Genomic DNA, 12,901 nt, shown 5'->3' with positions numbered 1-12,901 from the left:
GTGGACTGAATGTATCCTTTACTTAAAAAAATTTTTTTTAGATACTTAAAACTATCTGGTGTACACTTTCATAAACACCATGACTTAGCAACAGGCAGCACAGAGTGAGAGTTCAGAAAATGTTGGTCATTGGGAATTCCTGCACAAAAGTATTACATAAGGCACAATCATCTTCACTACGACATCAAGGCTCCTGCACTTTTAGCTCCACAAGTTAATATAAAACTAGGTACGCTGGCAGATCATATAAGGATATTAGTCATTTTAGAGCAGCATAAAGGCTGGTATTCATTTTCAGTCACTCTTTGTCATCCATTGGCCATAGTGCTGGAATAGGAAACCACTCAAGAATGGAGAACATAGGTAACCGTGTCAGAAAAGATATCCCTACCCATGCATGACTTTATGAGCTTCCTCATTTAGCAGTAATAATACATCTAAACAGTCACTTTGGGCCTTAATTTTCTGTCTTCCAAAGTTCTGTGAAATGTCTTTTTGTGCTTCTTTTCCATGGCACACAAGGCCTATCTCAGTTGGGCCCCAGCCTGCTTTTTTAGCCTCATTCTGCTACACTCATTCAAAGTTACTGATACTTTGTATAAATCACTATGCTAGACATTGGGGATATAAAGATAAACAGGCTCTTCTGGTCAGCCTTCAGTTTATAAACCAATCTCCAAGCACACCATGGACTTTAACCCTGCCATGCCTTTGCTCCTGTGATTCTTTTGTTTAAAATTCCATTTCTGAGTACCTGGGTGTCTCAGTTGGTTAAGCATCTGCCTTTGGCTCAGGTCATGATCCCAGATTCTTGGGATTGAGCCCCATATTGGGCTCCCTGCTCAGTGAAGAGCTTGCTTTTCCCTCTCCTTCTGCTTGCTGCTCCCCTTCTTGCTTGTGCTCACTCTGTGTGTCAATAAATAAATAAATAAAATCTTTTTAAAAAATAAAATAAAATTCCATTTCATCTGCGTTTGCCTATTGAACTCTTGCCCCTTGGTCATCAATGATGGCTGCCCCTCAGGCTTCTTCAAAGCAATGTGAATATCTTCCTCATCTTCATTTGTGTGTGTGTGTGTGTGTGTGTGTGTGTGTGTGTGTGTGTGTTGTAGCACTTATCACTGTAGTATGTGTTATTATAGTATGTCTACAGGATGCTTTCAGCTGCAAGGAATAGAATAACCATCTAAAAGTGGCCTATACAAACAGACACATGAAGAGATGCTCAACATCACTAATTGTAAGGCAATTGCAAATCAAAGCCACAATATCACCTCACATCTGTCATAAGGGCTAAAATAAAAAACACAAGAATAAATGTTGGATGTGGAGAAAAAAGAACCCTTGTGCCCTGGTGGTGGGGATGCAAACTGGTGCACCCACTACAGAAAACAGTATGGAAGCTTCTTAAAAAATTAAAAATAGAAATACCATATGATCCAGTAATTCCACTACTGGATATTTACCCAAAGAAAGTGAAAACACTAATTCAAAAAATATATATATCGGGGCGCCTGGGTGGCTCAGTGGGTTAAGCTGCTGCCTTCGGCTCAGGTCATGATCTCAGGGTCCTGGGATCGAGTCCCACATCGGGCTCTCTGCTCAGCAGGGAGCCTGTTCCCTCTCTCTCTCTGCCTGCCTCTCCGTCTACTTGTGATTTCTGTCAAATAAATAAATAAGATCTTTAAAAAAAAAAAAAAATATATATATATATATATATATATATATCACTCTTATGCTTATTGTAGCATTATTTACAATAGCCAAGATATAGAAGCAACCCAAGTGTCCATCAATAGATGAATGGATAAAGAAGATGTGGTATATAGCACAATGGAATTTTACTCAGCCACCAAAAAAAAAAAAAAAAAAAAAAAACAAAACAAAACAGAAAGAGAGACCTTGCCATTTGCAACAACATGAATGAACCTAGAGGATATTATGCCAAGTAAAAGAAGTCAGACAGAAAAAGACAAAAACCATGGGATTTAACTTATATGCAGAATCTAATAGAACAAGTGAATAAATAAACAAAAAGCAGAAACAGATCCATAAAGAGAGAATAAGCTGATGATTGCCAGAGGGGAGAGGCGTGAGAAGGATGGGCAAAATGGGTGAAGGGGAGTGGGAGATGCAGGCTTCCAGTTACAGGATGAGCAAATCACAGGAATAAAAGGTGCAGCACAGAGAATATAGTCAATGGTATTGTAGTAGCACTGAATGGTGGCAGGTGGCGGCTATGCTTGCGATGAGCCTTGCATAACATGGAGACTTCTCGAATCACTCTGAAACTAATGTAACGTTGTAGGTCAACTCTACTTCAATAAAGATTAATTAACTGATTAATTAATAAAAGTAACCTATACAATGGACTATTGAGCTAATTCACATAATAGCCAGTCTGTTGGTGGCTATGTCCAGGTTTAGTGCTACAGATCAGTGACACTGTAAGGATTCAGGCTCTCTCATCTTCTGTCCCACTATCCTTAATAAGTTACCATTTAGTCCCTGGGCCTTTTGCCTCATGTTGTAGGATAACTACTGCATCTCAAGAACTCATTTTCTTATACAAATGTATCTAAAGACAGAAAGGTGTGGTTCTTTTCATATTTGTCTCCCTTTATTGGGGAGAACGGTCTTTCCTGCAAAACATGCCTACTAGCTTGCCTAACCTCAGTTTATCCCCCTCAAAAACTGAGAGAGCAATCCATCTTCCCCAAACACTTCTCTAAGAGAACTCTACTTTTCTCCAGACAACAAAGAGTAACAGTGGCTGTTGGTAAGACCATCAACAATGTTTGCCACTATATTCCTGGCTAGCTTGTGAAACTCTTTTGTGTTAGGATCTGAGTCTTACTCTTCTATTCCCAGAAGCTAGGTACCTAGTATCTAGATATTCAATCAGAGCTTACTAATTTTAATTGAGTTTCTAATAGACACTAACTAAAACCTTCTCAAAGAGATTCTAAAAATAAAAAATGGGAGGAATTTTTAACATAAACATGAATTTTTGTGTGGTGGATTGGCTTTAGGCAGGATAAATAGGTTTGAACTGTGGTCCTTGATCTAATACGAAATTTGAGACTCTTTTGCAAATTTCTTATGGAATTTGTGATATTTTTGCCAATTTCCTGATGAGGCTGATATCCCTGTTAACATAACCAGAGTCATCTCTCACAGATTTTATGTCAAAATTGTTAGTATGTTGATGTTTTATTTTAAAGGTATCATCATCTCATAGCCAAGTTACTATCAGAATCAACTTTCAATTAATCTGTAAACAATTTTCATGACTCTGGCAGCCATTGCTTAAAAATGGAATTGGAAGGACATATCCTACTTTTATTCAGTATTTAACGTTATGCTGTTATTGTTGCCAGGTGAAGTAATGAATACCTTCAGAGGAAGAAATTTTGCTTTTGGTGAATTGTCTTCCAAAAATTTTTCTTACTTGTGTTATGTTTGTGTAAGTTTATATTCATCCAACATTCATTTATTGGAAGGCTGTTGGGTACATGACTCAGGACTCTCCCTCTCCTCCTCACTTTCCCTGTCTCTCTCTCTATATATACATATACATACCTACCTACACACACACACACATATGGTTGTTCTCTGTTAGAGGCATGTATAGATCCAGTTGCACAGGTAAGATCTAAGCAATCAAAATAGTTTCCAATAGTATAAGGGTCCTACCTATTCAAAGAGGGCCCCTTGATTTTGCTGTATTCCCTTGGTGTGTGAAATTAGGATTTTTGGTCTACATGCAACATTGTTGCTACTTGGCTTAGTCTGCTGTGTGTGATTACATTAACTCTTAGGTCAAGGTAGATTCCATTTATGAGACTGACGCGCTACCTACTGCGCTATTGAAGCACCTGGTAGATTCCATTTATATAGTAAAGCTATCAAGTGAGAAATTGAAATAGCAATGCAAGAAAAAAAAAAAGATGCAAGGAAAGTCTCATGCATCTGGACCTTCAAGAATGGGTAGGACTATGCTGGGCAGAAGGCAGGGCTGAGGAAATTTGACTCCAAAAGTTAACATCATGATGTGTCTGGCAGTAGTGAGAAGACTAGCCTAACCAGACCAGCCTATATTGGACATCAGAAAGAGTAAGGCTGTATAGGGGGAATGGATCATGAAAAGCCTTGAATGTAGTGCAATAATCAAAAGATGCCAAACTGACCTGAACAGACCAAAATGAAAGATTTTATACTCTGACAAGTAACTTTCAACATGTGCAGAATATCTTACTATTCTTCGGTGAAGAAGGCCAAGAGCCAGGCCTGGAGCTGCTAATCATTTTTCTAGACAGAAAGACTCTTCTGCTTTCCCTCGCTAAGCCGGGAGCCTTTTCCTGGGTGTAGACCTAAAGCTGGGTGAAACCAATACCCATTCTGGATCAGCCTGGTCTGTTTTCCAACATGGAGGTAGCAAGTATGTGCTGAATGAAGCCATGTCAGTTTCTGGTAGATGAGTGGTTCTCAAAAGTGTCATCCATGGAATGGACCCCTAAGATACTGGAGGCTCTTGTAGGGGTCTGCAAGGTCAGAACTTTTTTCAGAATATTTCTAAGTACACTTTCCACTTGTTAACATTTGTACAAATGGTGCAAAAGCGATGGTGAGCAAAGTGCTGGCAGCTCAGTGTGAATTGAGCTGTGGCCCCCATGATACCTCATGGCCTTTAGGTTCTGTACTGTTACATATTTTGCAGGAAAAGAAAACTAGCTTCTCTGATGAATATCCTTGATGAACTTATATCTTTGATTAAAAATGGCTAATTTTATCAAATCTCAACCCTTTCATACTCATCTTTTTTTCTATTCTGTTTGATAAAATAGGAAGTGTACATAAGCATTTGTTTAATTGAGCTGGAAACGGAACTAGTCACTTTTTTTTTATAAAACATCATTTGTACTGGCATACTGGTTATTCAAATTTGTATATTTGGTAGATAATGTCTTTAAAATGAACCTAGTGAGTTTTATTTGTACTTCAAGGAAAACAACGGGCAGTACATGTTGTCAGCAATAAAAGTCAGGCTTTCGAGTGAAAACTAAAATGTTGAAAAACCATGACCATAACACTTTCCCTTTTTTTTTCCTGATGCAGTAGGTGATGATAACAACACATATGGTTTTCCAGTGTTGTACAGTTGAATGTATCAACGTTTTGAAGGTCTGCATAGCTCAGTTAATTGATATTTTCAAATGACCAGTGAACGATACCACAAAATCATGCTGAGGAAAAAAGCCAGCCAAAGTACAAGATATACTCATGAATTTTAATTTTAACAATATAAAAAATTTACTGATACAGTTTCAGGTTTTACATGAAATTAACCTTGAGTTTTGATACAGTATACAAAAAGAATATCTCCAGTTATCTGATATTTAAAATATTAAATATTTTAATATTTAATTATTTTTAATTAATTTAGTATTTAATTAATATTTAATATTTAATTATTAAAATATTCGTCCCTTTTCTAACTACATATCTCTGTGATACTGATTTTCTTCAGATACTCCAACCAAAAGTTACTTTGTTGCAACAGATTGAATGCAAAAGCCAGATATGAGAATCCAGCTGTGCTTTATGAATCCAGCTATTAAAGACATTTACAGAAACGTAAAACGTAGACTCTCAGGGAGCCTGGGTGGCTCAGATGGTTAAGTGTCTGCTTTTGGCTCAGGTCATGTTCTCCAGGTCCTGGGATCGAGCCCCACGTCAGGTTCCCTGCTGAGCAAGAGAGTTTGCTTCTCCCTCTCCTTTTGTCTCTCCCCTCTGTTCCTGCTCTTTCTCTTGAATAAAATCTTTAAAAAAAACCAAAAACTATAAAAACATGTTATTGATTTTTTAACAGACTAATAAAAATTTTAAATATTTAATAGGTAAAACCCACACAAAATCTCTTTGGGGTCCTTCATAATTTTTAAAGTGTAAAAATGGGGTGCCTGCGTGGCACAATCAGATAAGCATCTGTCTGACTTGATTTCGGCTCAGACCATGATTTCAGGGTCCTGAGATTGAGCCCCAGGTTGAGACCTACATTGGACTTGCACTAGGTATGGAGCCACTGAAGATTCTCCCTCTGCCCCTTCCCCTGCTCTCGAGCACTCACTCTCTTATGTGTGCTCTCTCTCTCTAAAATAAGTAAATCTTAAAAAAGAAAGTAAGTGTAGGGCAGCCTGGGTGGCTCAGTCAGTTAAGCATCTCCCTGTGGCTTAGATCATGAATGATTCCAGGTTCCTGGGATCAAATCCCACATTGGGCTCCCTGCCCAAATAGTCTTTAGAGAAAGTTTTACAGTACTGTAATTAAGACATATAAAAATTCAAAAGTGTGTCAGGGCTATAAGATTCTAAGGACCTATTCATTACTTTCTGGAAATCCTATAAGAACTGGTAGAATTATGAATTTTAAATATGTAAGAGACTGATGGGAGTCCCTGATCCAGATTCCTACCCCCTAGATCCTGATCCCCAAATCAGTAATTATCTTTCAGGGTAGTGAGGCTCAAAAAGATACAAAAACTTCCGAGTTTCCCCTGAACCCTAGGGCCTGAGTCCAGTGTTTCCACTTTTATCCCAGAAGCCCCCAGATCCCGCTCTAGCCTTTTTCTGCAGGAGGTAATGAAGGGAATTTATGCCCTGACCACGCTGCCACATAGGACTGAGGGTGTTCGTGAACACTCCCTTTTACTGGGCTGCAGACTTTGGTGATTGCCACTGTCTCATCTGTCCTTTTCCACAGATGACTGCCATGGCAGTCCCTTCAGGGTCACAGATCCCAAGGAGATGGGGCTTTTATATTTCTTCTTGTAGTCTGCTCCACGGTATTCACCTGCTCTCCCAAGGATGTCACTTTGTTCTTTTAGATGGGTAGATCTGTCAGTAAATGAGAAATGGCCTCTTGTGGATAGAAAAGGAACCTAGGCTCAGGACAGCCAATATAAACTTGTCCTGTTGTGACTCTTCCAGAAAGCAAAGCACTATCAAAAATATATAGATATAGGGGCACCTGGGTGGCTCAGTCATTGTCTGCCTTCGCCTCAGGTCATGATCCCAGTGTTCTGGGAGTGAGCCCCGAGCCCCCCACATCGAGCTCCCTGCTCAGTGGGAAGCCTGCTTCTCCCTCTCTCACTCCCCTTGCTTGTGTTCCCTTTCGTGATGTCTCTCTCCCTCTGTCAAATAAATAGATAATACCTTTTTAAAAACTAGATAAATAGATAGATACAGAGATATAGAGATATATAAATAGAGATGTGTCATTTCTTCCAGGAAGAAAGCAGACCAAAACCAAAAAAGATTTGGAATTTGCATCGAAGTGTTTTTTTCAGATTTGAATGTCATTTTTAAACATGCGGAAAATTTGACTTTAATATGTATTTGTGGTGACTCCTCTAAACAGCTGGCTTTTCTCCAGAGGATGAGTAATGACAATTCAGGGCTCATAGTTGTCTTAGGCTTTCCTGAATATTGGAAAACTGCATTTATAGTAATATTGCCTACTTCCAGGCAAAAATCTTGAATGATTACTTTAAGGATAAGAGATTTTTCATACCTGTACAAAGATCCTTAAAAGTTTTTTTGTCCTTTTAGAAACTCAGATGCCATTGAATAAATATATTTACATGTGCTATATGTTTTTATAGTACTCCTCATTCCCTGCTTTGCAAAGACAAGGAAGTTTATTACTTTTTAGAGTTTTTTTAGAATTCAGCCCTTAGCCAAGGGAGATTTCAATTTTCATCTTTCATTTGAACAGATGTGTAAACAACAGCTGCCTTTCAGACTTCACTATTTAAGATTTAATGAAAGAAAAAAAATGAAAGTTTTTGTTGTTGTTGTTGTTGGTTTTAGTCTCTATGGCAAAGTTGGTGTGATCGTTGGTGTGATCAGGACAGTGTGAGAACCTGTGACTACATGATACGCCCACAGGTGGCCATGATCATAGAGCACCTTGTGAGGCTCTGTGCTTTTCTCAGGAACAAGATGTAGACCAAGAGCTTCCTGTAATGGGCAGATCCTTTGGTAATCTTGGAATCCACTTTATTTAAATCTTTCCATTCAGGCTTCTCGGGTCCGAGCGATCAGGCCCTTCCAATGCCTTTGAAAATCTCCTCCCTGATTTCAATTTTCTCAGTGATGAATCAAGCCTAAACATCTGGTTAAGGGAGAAAAATAGTGAATGTGTCTGTTAAATATGCATTGTTCTTTTTTTCTGGTATATGTTCTACAGGGTGTTTTCTGGAGAAACCAGCTTAGCAGACAGATCTATTCCAAAATTTTTTAATAAAACATTTCAATAACTCCCAGTAGCCTACCATGAAATAGTAGGAGCTTATCAGGCTGTTCTGCTTCATTGTGCCCTCCCCCAGTCCAAACCTAAGTGGAGGGTACAGATGAGCAGGGAAGAAAGAATCAGCAGTATCTACACTGGCTATAGGTGTGTCTCTAGGAATTGGTCCCAAGGAGCTTTAGAAAGATGGCAGAGATTACAGTAGTATTTTCCTGCAGAATGGGAATTGAAGGCTATTCATGATTACTTTTGAAACTCACTTTCCTAGATTGTAATGTTTCTTGCCCATTTGTTATAGGTGGGTGGCTACAGGCAAGATTGATCCCTATCAACGTTTTTATTGCCTTGCCATTCTCATCTAGGTGCTCTCTGCAGTTCTTTTGATAATTTACCTCCAAAGTTATTTTTTACCTTCAAGACTATTAGGAGAAAGTTTTTTTTTTAAACTTAAACATTCTCTGTACTATTCCCAATAAAGTTTCCTAGTATATGAAGATAGATTTCCTACATAGCAGAGTAAATAGAAAAATGTTAATGTAATCATATGGCTGTGAGGTAGGGGCATATGTCTTTCTTTCTTTTCTCAGTACACTGATGCCAAAGAATGCCATCTTTTAAACCTTTTTAAACTTTTAAGAGTCAGGTTTTTTCCTTATTTTCATATTGAAAACCTATATATACTTTATCACCTTTTTAAAAAGCTGTGCCTTTTAAAAAATAACTATTGGTTCAGTTAAAGTAATATAGTTTGGTTTAGATCTAATGTCTTGAAATACAGACAATGCAATGCACTTTTGGTTCAAAGGAAAAATAAAGTATTATCAAATGTTATCTGAATGTTTCTTAATATTGGCCTGAAGATAAGGAACTTTCCTGGTAGAACCAATATAAACCTAAAACTTTCCATGAAGAAATAAATTGCACAGAATTATATACAGTTGTTTAGGTCTAGTGTGGATTCATTGTGGCTACTCCAGAAGACAGGATTTTTCCCTACAAAAGTGCCCTCTTATTCATTATAATCCTAATGTATATCTTTTACAACTTAAAGTAAGTATAGCTTTTACTTTATAGAATGTAGACACTGTACATTTTTAAATAGTAATTTTTATGATATATTTTCAAACACATTTTACAGATACAGCGGAAAAATCAATAATGATTTTATAACTTCATCAAAATTAAATAGAAGCTGATAGTCATGAAGTCTTTAAAGTGAGCTATTGCCAAGTTAAACATTTAGTTCGGAAAGATGAGACTGTTTTGGCCAAAATATATTAGAACAATTGTCATTTATAGGAATAAAGTGTTTAATGTTTTAGCTGCATTGAACAAATTTTTATATTATGAATTTTAGTTTTAACAACAATTACCTTTGTAAAGACAACACATCATGTGTTTAAATTCTTAATTATATAAATCAAATTAGGACTTGGAGAATCAGACATACCCTTTTATCTTTTTAGCCCTGTGTAACTGTGGTCTGAAGGGGGACAGTTTTTCCTTCACTTTTTCAATTCTCAACTAACTGCTCCATATAGTATGTATATGCCCATAGCACATTACTGCTCATAGATTAAAATTATTACTTTAGGATTCTCTGATAAACCCACCTTCTTAAGGAGCCCCCCATTTCCATTCAACTAATTTCATTGTCAAATGGATTCTTAACTGCATCCTTACATTTCCTAGAAACAATTACTATGTTCCTCATGCTCACTAAGTTTTGTTTCTAATAAAGATTCCACAAATTAAATTTAACTTTCCATACAAACACTATAGTAGAAATACCTAACAATACTCAGTAATTAAGCAAATAATCATGAATTTAGCAATACTAAGTTATAAATTATATTCTAATAGTGTCAAACTTTCCAAAATACTTATTAGCAGAAATATTTATACTATATAAATATGTGCAAAATCCTTATCTTTGTAATTTCTTATCATTATAATCATAAATTATCATATGAAGGTAAGCTTCATCAGAATGACAGAATATTGATGTACTTTCTTAAGGCAAATCTTGATGGATAGTTTTAAAGAAACTTTTTTTTTTTAAAGATTTTATTTACTTTTATTGGACAGAGAGAGAGAGACCACAAGTAGATAGAGATAGAGGGGAAGCAGGCTCCCCCCGAACAGAGAGCCATATGCGGGGCTCCATCCCAGGACCCTGAGATCGCGACCTGGGCCAAAGGCAGAGGCTTAACCCACCGAGCCACCCAGGAGCCCCTTAAAGAAACTTTTTAAGAAAACATTAGGAACAGTTAGGGGCTTTTGCAGAAACTGGCATTTCTGCTTTATCCATGTCATTACTGCAAAATTTCTTTTTAAATACAGACATAGTGTTCCGGTTATTGGCCATTCTACTCTCTAGGGAGAAAAAGGAGTGGATTCATTTTGCTTTCTTTAGCAAGCAACCTCACCCTTTTTCCTAGTGTTAAGAAGGGATAGTATTGTCTTTTCAGTTCCTAATCTAGTTCATTTTACTGAATTTTTTATTACTCAAGCCTTTCTTACTATTGCTACTTGTTTCAGTAGTTTCAAAGAACTCTACCAAAATGGAAATCTGAACCTGAATAGATTAAAAAAAAAAAAAAAAAATGAAGGATATTGTATTGAGCCCATGTGGGAAAAGAATGTTCTTCCTTTTTTTATGATTGTCTAACATAATCAGGTTTTTAAATATGGAATGTTTGGCAAAAATTAGAGATCCACATGTTTGATACCTGTTGTTAGAAAAGCTGAATTTCCCTGAAGAATTTATAAAACTGACTTTTAAAAAAATGTATCCACACAAAATATGAGCTCTGTAATCCTGCCAAGGTCAGAAAGACCCAGAGTAATCATGTAAATTATTGAAAATTGCCATTGTCTGGCATGATTTCTCTATGGCTTCAGAAATTGCAATATATAAAGATGGAGTGTTCTTGGTTGGCCCAGTTCCTTCTTTTTCTGTTTATTCCCTTAATCTTCATGTAAACATCCCATCTCTCCTTATAGTAATAGATCATTATTTCTTGGGGACCATCTAAGATGATGAGCCTTTTTATTGGAAACTTTCAACCATCATCCGTTTTCTTGTGATGTAAAATAAATGCATCAAATCTCTCTCAAATATATCTTTAAAGATCAGCTTTCCTTTCTGTTAATGTTTTAAGATTCAAGAAATTATGTCTTTAAGGAAAGTGCTTTCAACATTTTGTGTCTGTCCATCTGGTTTCACAAGAGATATTTAAGAAGTCAATTTATTTTCATTAGAAATGGTTTGTTACTACAAAACATACAGTTTCAGGGTCTCTGGCTGGCTCAGTTGGTAGGGCATGTGACTCTTGATCCCGGTCATAATTTTGGTACCCATATTGGATATAGAGATTATGGAAGGAAGGAATGAAGGAAGGAAGGAAGGGCGGGAGGGAGAGAAAGGGAGGGGGGAGGGAAGGGGAAGAAGGAAGGAAGGAAAAGGGAAGGGGAGGAAGGAAGGAAAGAAGGAAAAAAAAGAAAAGAAAGAAAATAGTTATATCATATGTGTCATCTTATATTCAGTTTTTCAATAAAATGAACTTGAATATAAGTTGAAGAGATAAATGATTTATTTTTTAAAAGAAAACTAAACGTTCCATCTTTAAAATAAAATTAAAAATGGGCTTGTCACTTTTAAGTCCCTTAAGGGTTGGGGACTCTTTGTATATGTAAATATCTTTGTTCTCAACTGCATAGTGTGGTGGCAGGAAGATAACAGGTGCTCAGTAAATATTTGTGGAATGAAAAACTATCCCCTACCCATATTCATTTATATGTGCCATTTCAATCCCATCTAACAAGAAAAATTAAAAAAAAAAGAAAAGAAAAATAATTATGTCATTAGCAAGAATCTGTATCTAGTACACTCTTATAGTCTTTGTATGTCTGAAAAAAAGAGTAATTTAATGATAGTTAAACTGGGTATAGAATTCTAAGTTTACGTTTTTTCCCTCTCTGCATGTGGAAGGTATTATCTAATTATCTCCTGGTGGTGGTGGTATTAATGAGAAGTCTTTCTTCAGGTTGATTGTCATTTCTTTGTGGGATATCTTTTTTTTCTCCCTGCTAGTTTTTAAGATGCCCACTGTGATATAACAAAGTACAAGATTTATTATTATTTTTCCCACTAGAGATTCTCTCTCCTTTTTTGTTTGAGGATTCATGGCTTCTTCAGTTACCCGCCATTGTGTTTTTGCATTATCTCTTCTATTTTCTTTATTCTTTTCTTCTAGTATTTTAGAAATTTTGGTATGTCTTCTTACTCTACCACTTTCCCAGCTATCATAGTAAGGTTGTTTAGTCTGCTGCTTTAACTCATATTTTGAGCTTGTTTGCTATCTCTGTTTTTTATTTCAAAACTATATTTCCTTTTAAGAGTTTGTGTTTGGTTCTTTTTCAGATCTGCCTATATAATACCCAGTTCTTGCTGGTAAACTCTATTCTTTCCTTTATCTTTCTGGACTTGCTAATGATTTAAAGCCTCTTTCAGGTTGCTTCATTATCTATAATTCCTCCAATTGTGTATTCTCACGCTTGTTGCATCTGCCCCATTTTCATGGTGGTG

The 12,901-nt window shown here is 36.6% G+C and overlaps 1 protein-coding gene across 4 annotated transcripts in view; it reads left to right on the top strand.

Moving 5' to 3' along the window:
- ERCC6L2 (ERCC excision repair 6 like 2) overlaps window positions 1-12,901 on the top strand; it is a 144,510-nt gene that overhangs the window by 120,748 nt on the left and 10,861 nt on the right. Inside the window, exon 18 of one of the 4 annotated variants that reach the window (XR_004277737.1) lies at window positions 5,531-5,637. The exons of the other annotated variants lie outside the window; for them this stretch is intronic. The gene's annotated coding sequence lies outside the window, so the exon portion shown is untranslated. The remainder of the gene's footprint in view (window positions 1-5,530; window positions 5,638-12,901) is intronic. 4 annotated transcript variants of the gene reach the window in all.

The sequence above is a fragment of the Mustela erminea genome, chromosome 12 (assembly GCF_009829155.1).
Source record: "Mustela erminea isolate mMusErm1 chromosome 12, mMusErm1.Pri, whole genome shotgun sequence".
NCBI classification, from domain to species: Eukaryota; Metazoa; Chordata; class Mammalia; order Carnivora; family Mustelidae; genus Mustela; species Mustela erminea.
Note: the sequence above shows the minus strand (reverse complement) of the source record. Positions and strands in the feature narration are given on the sequence as shown.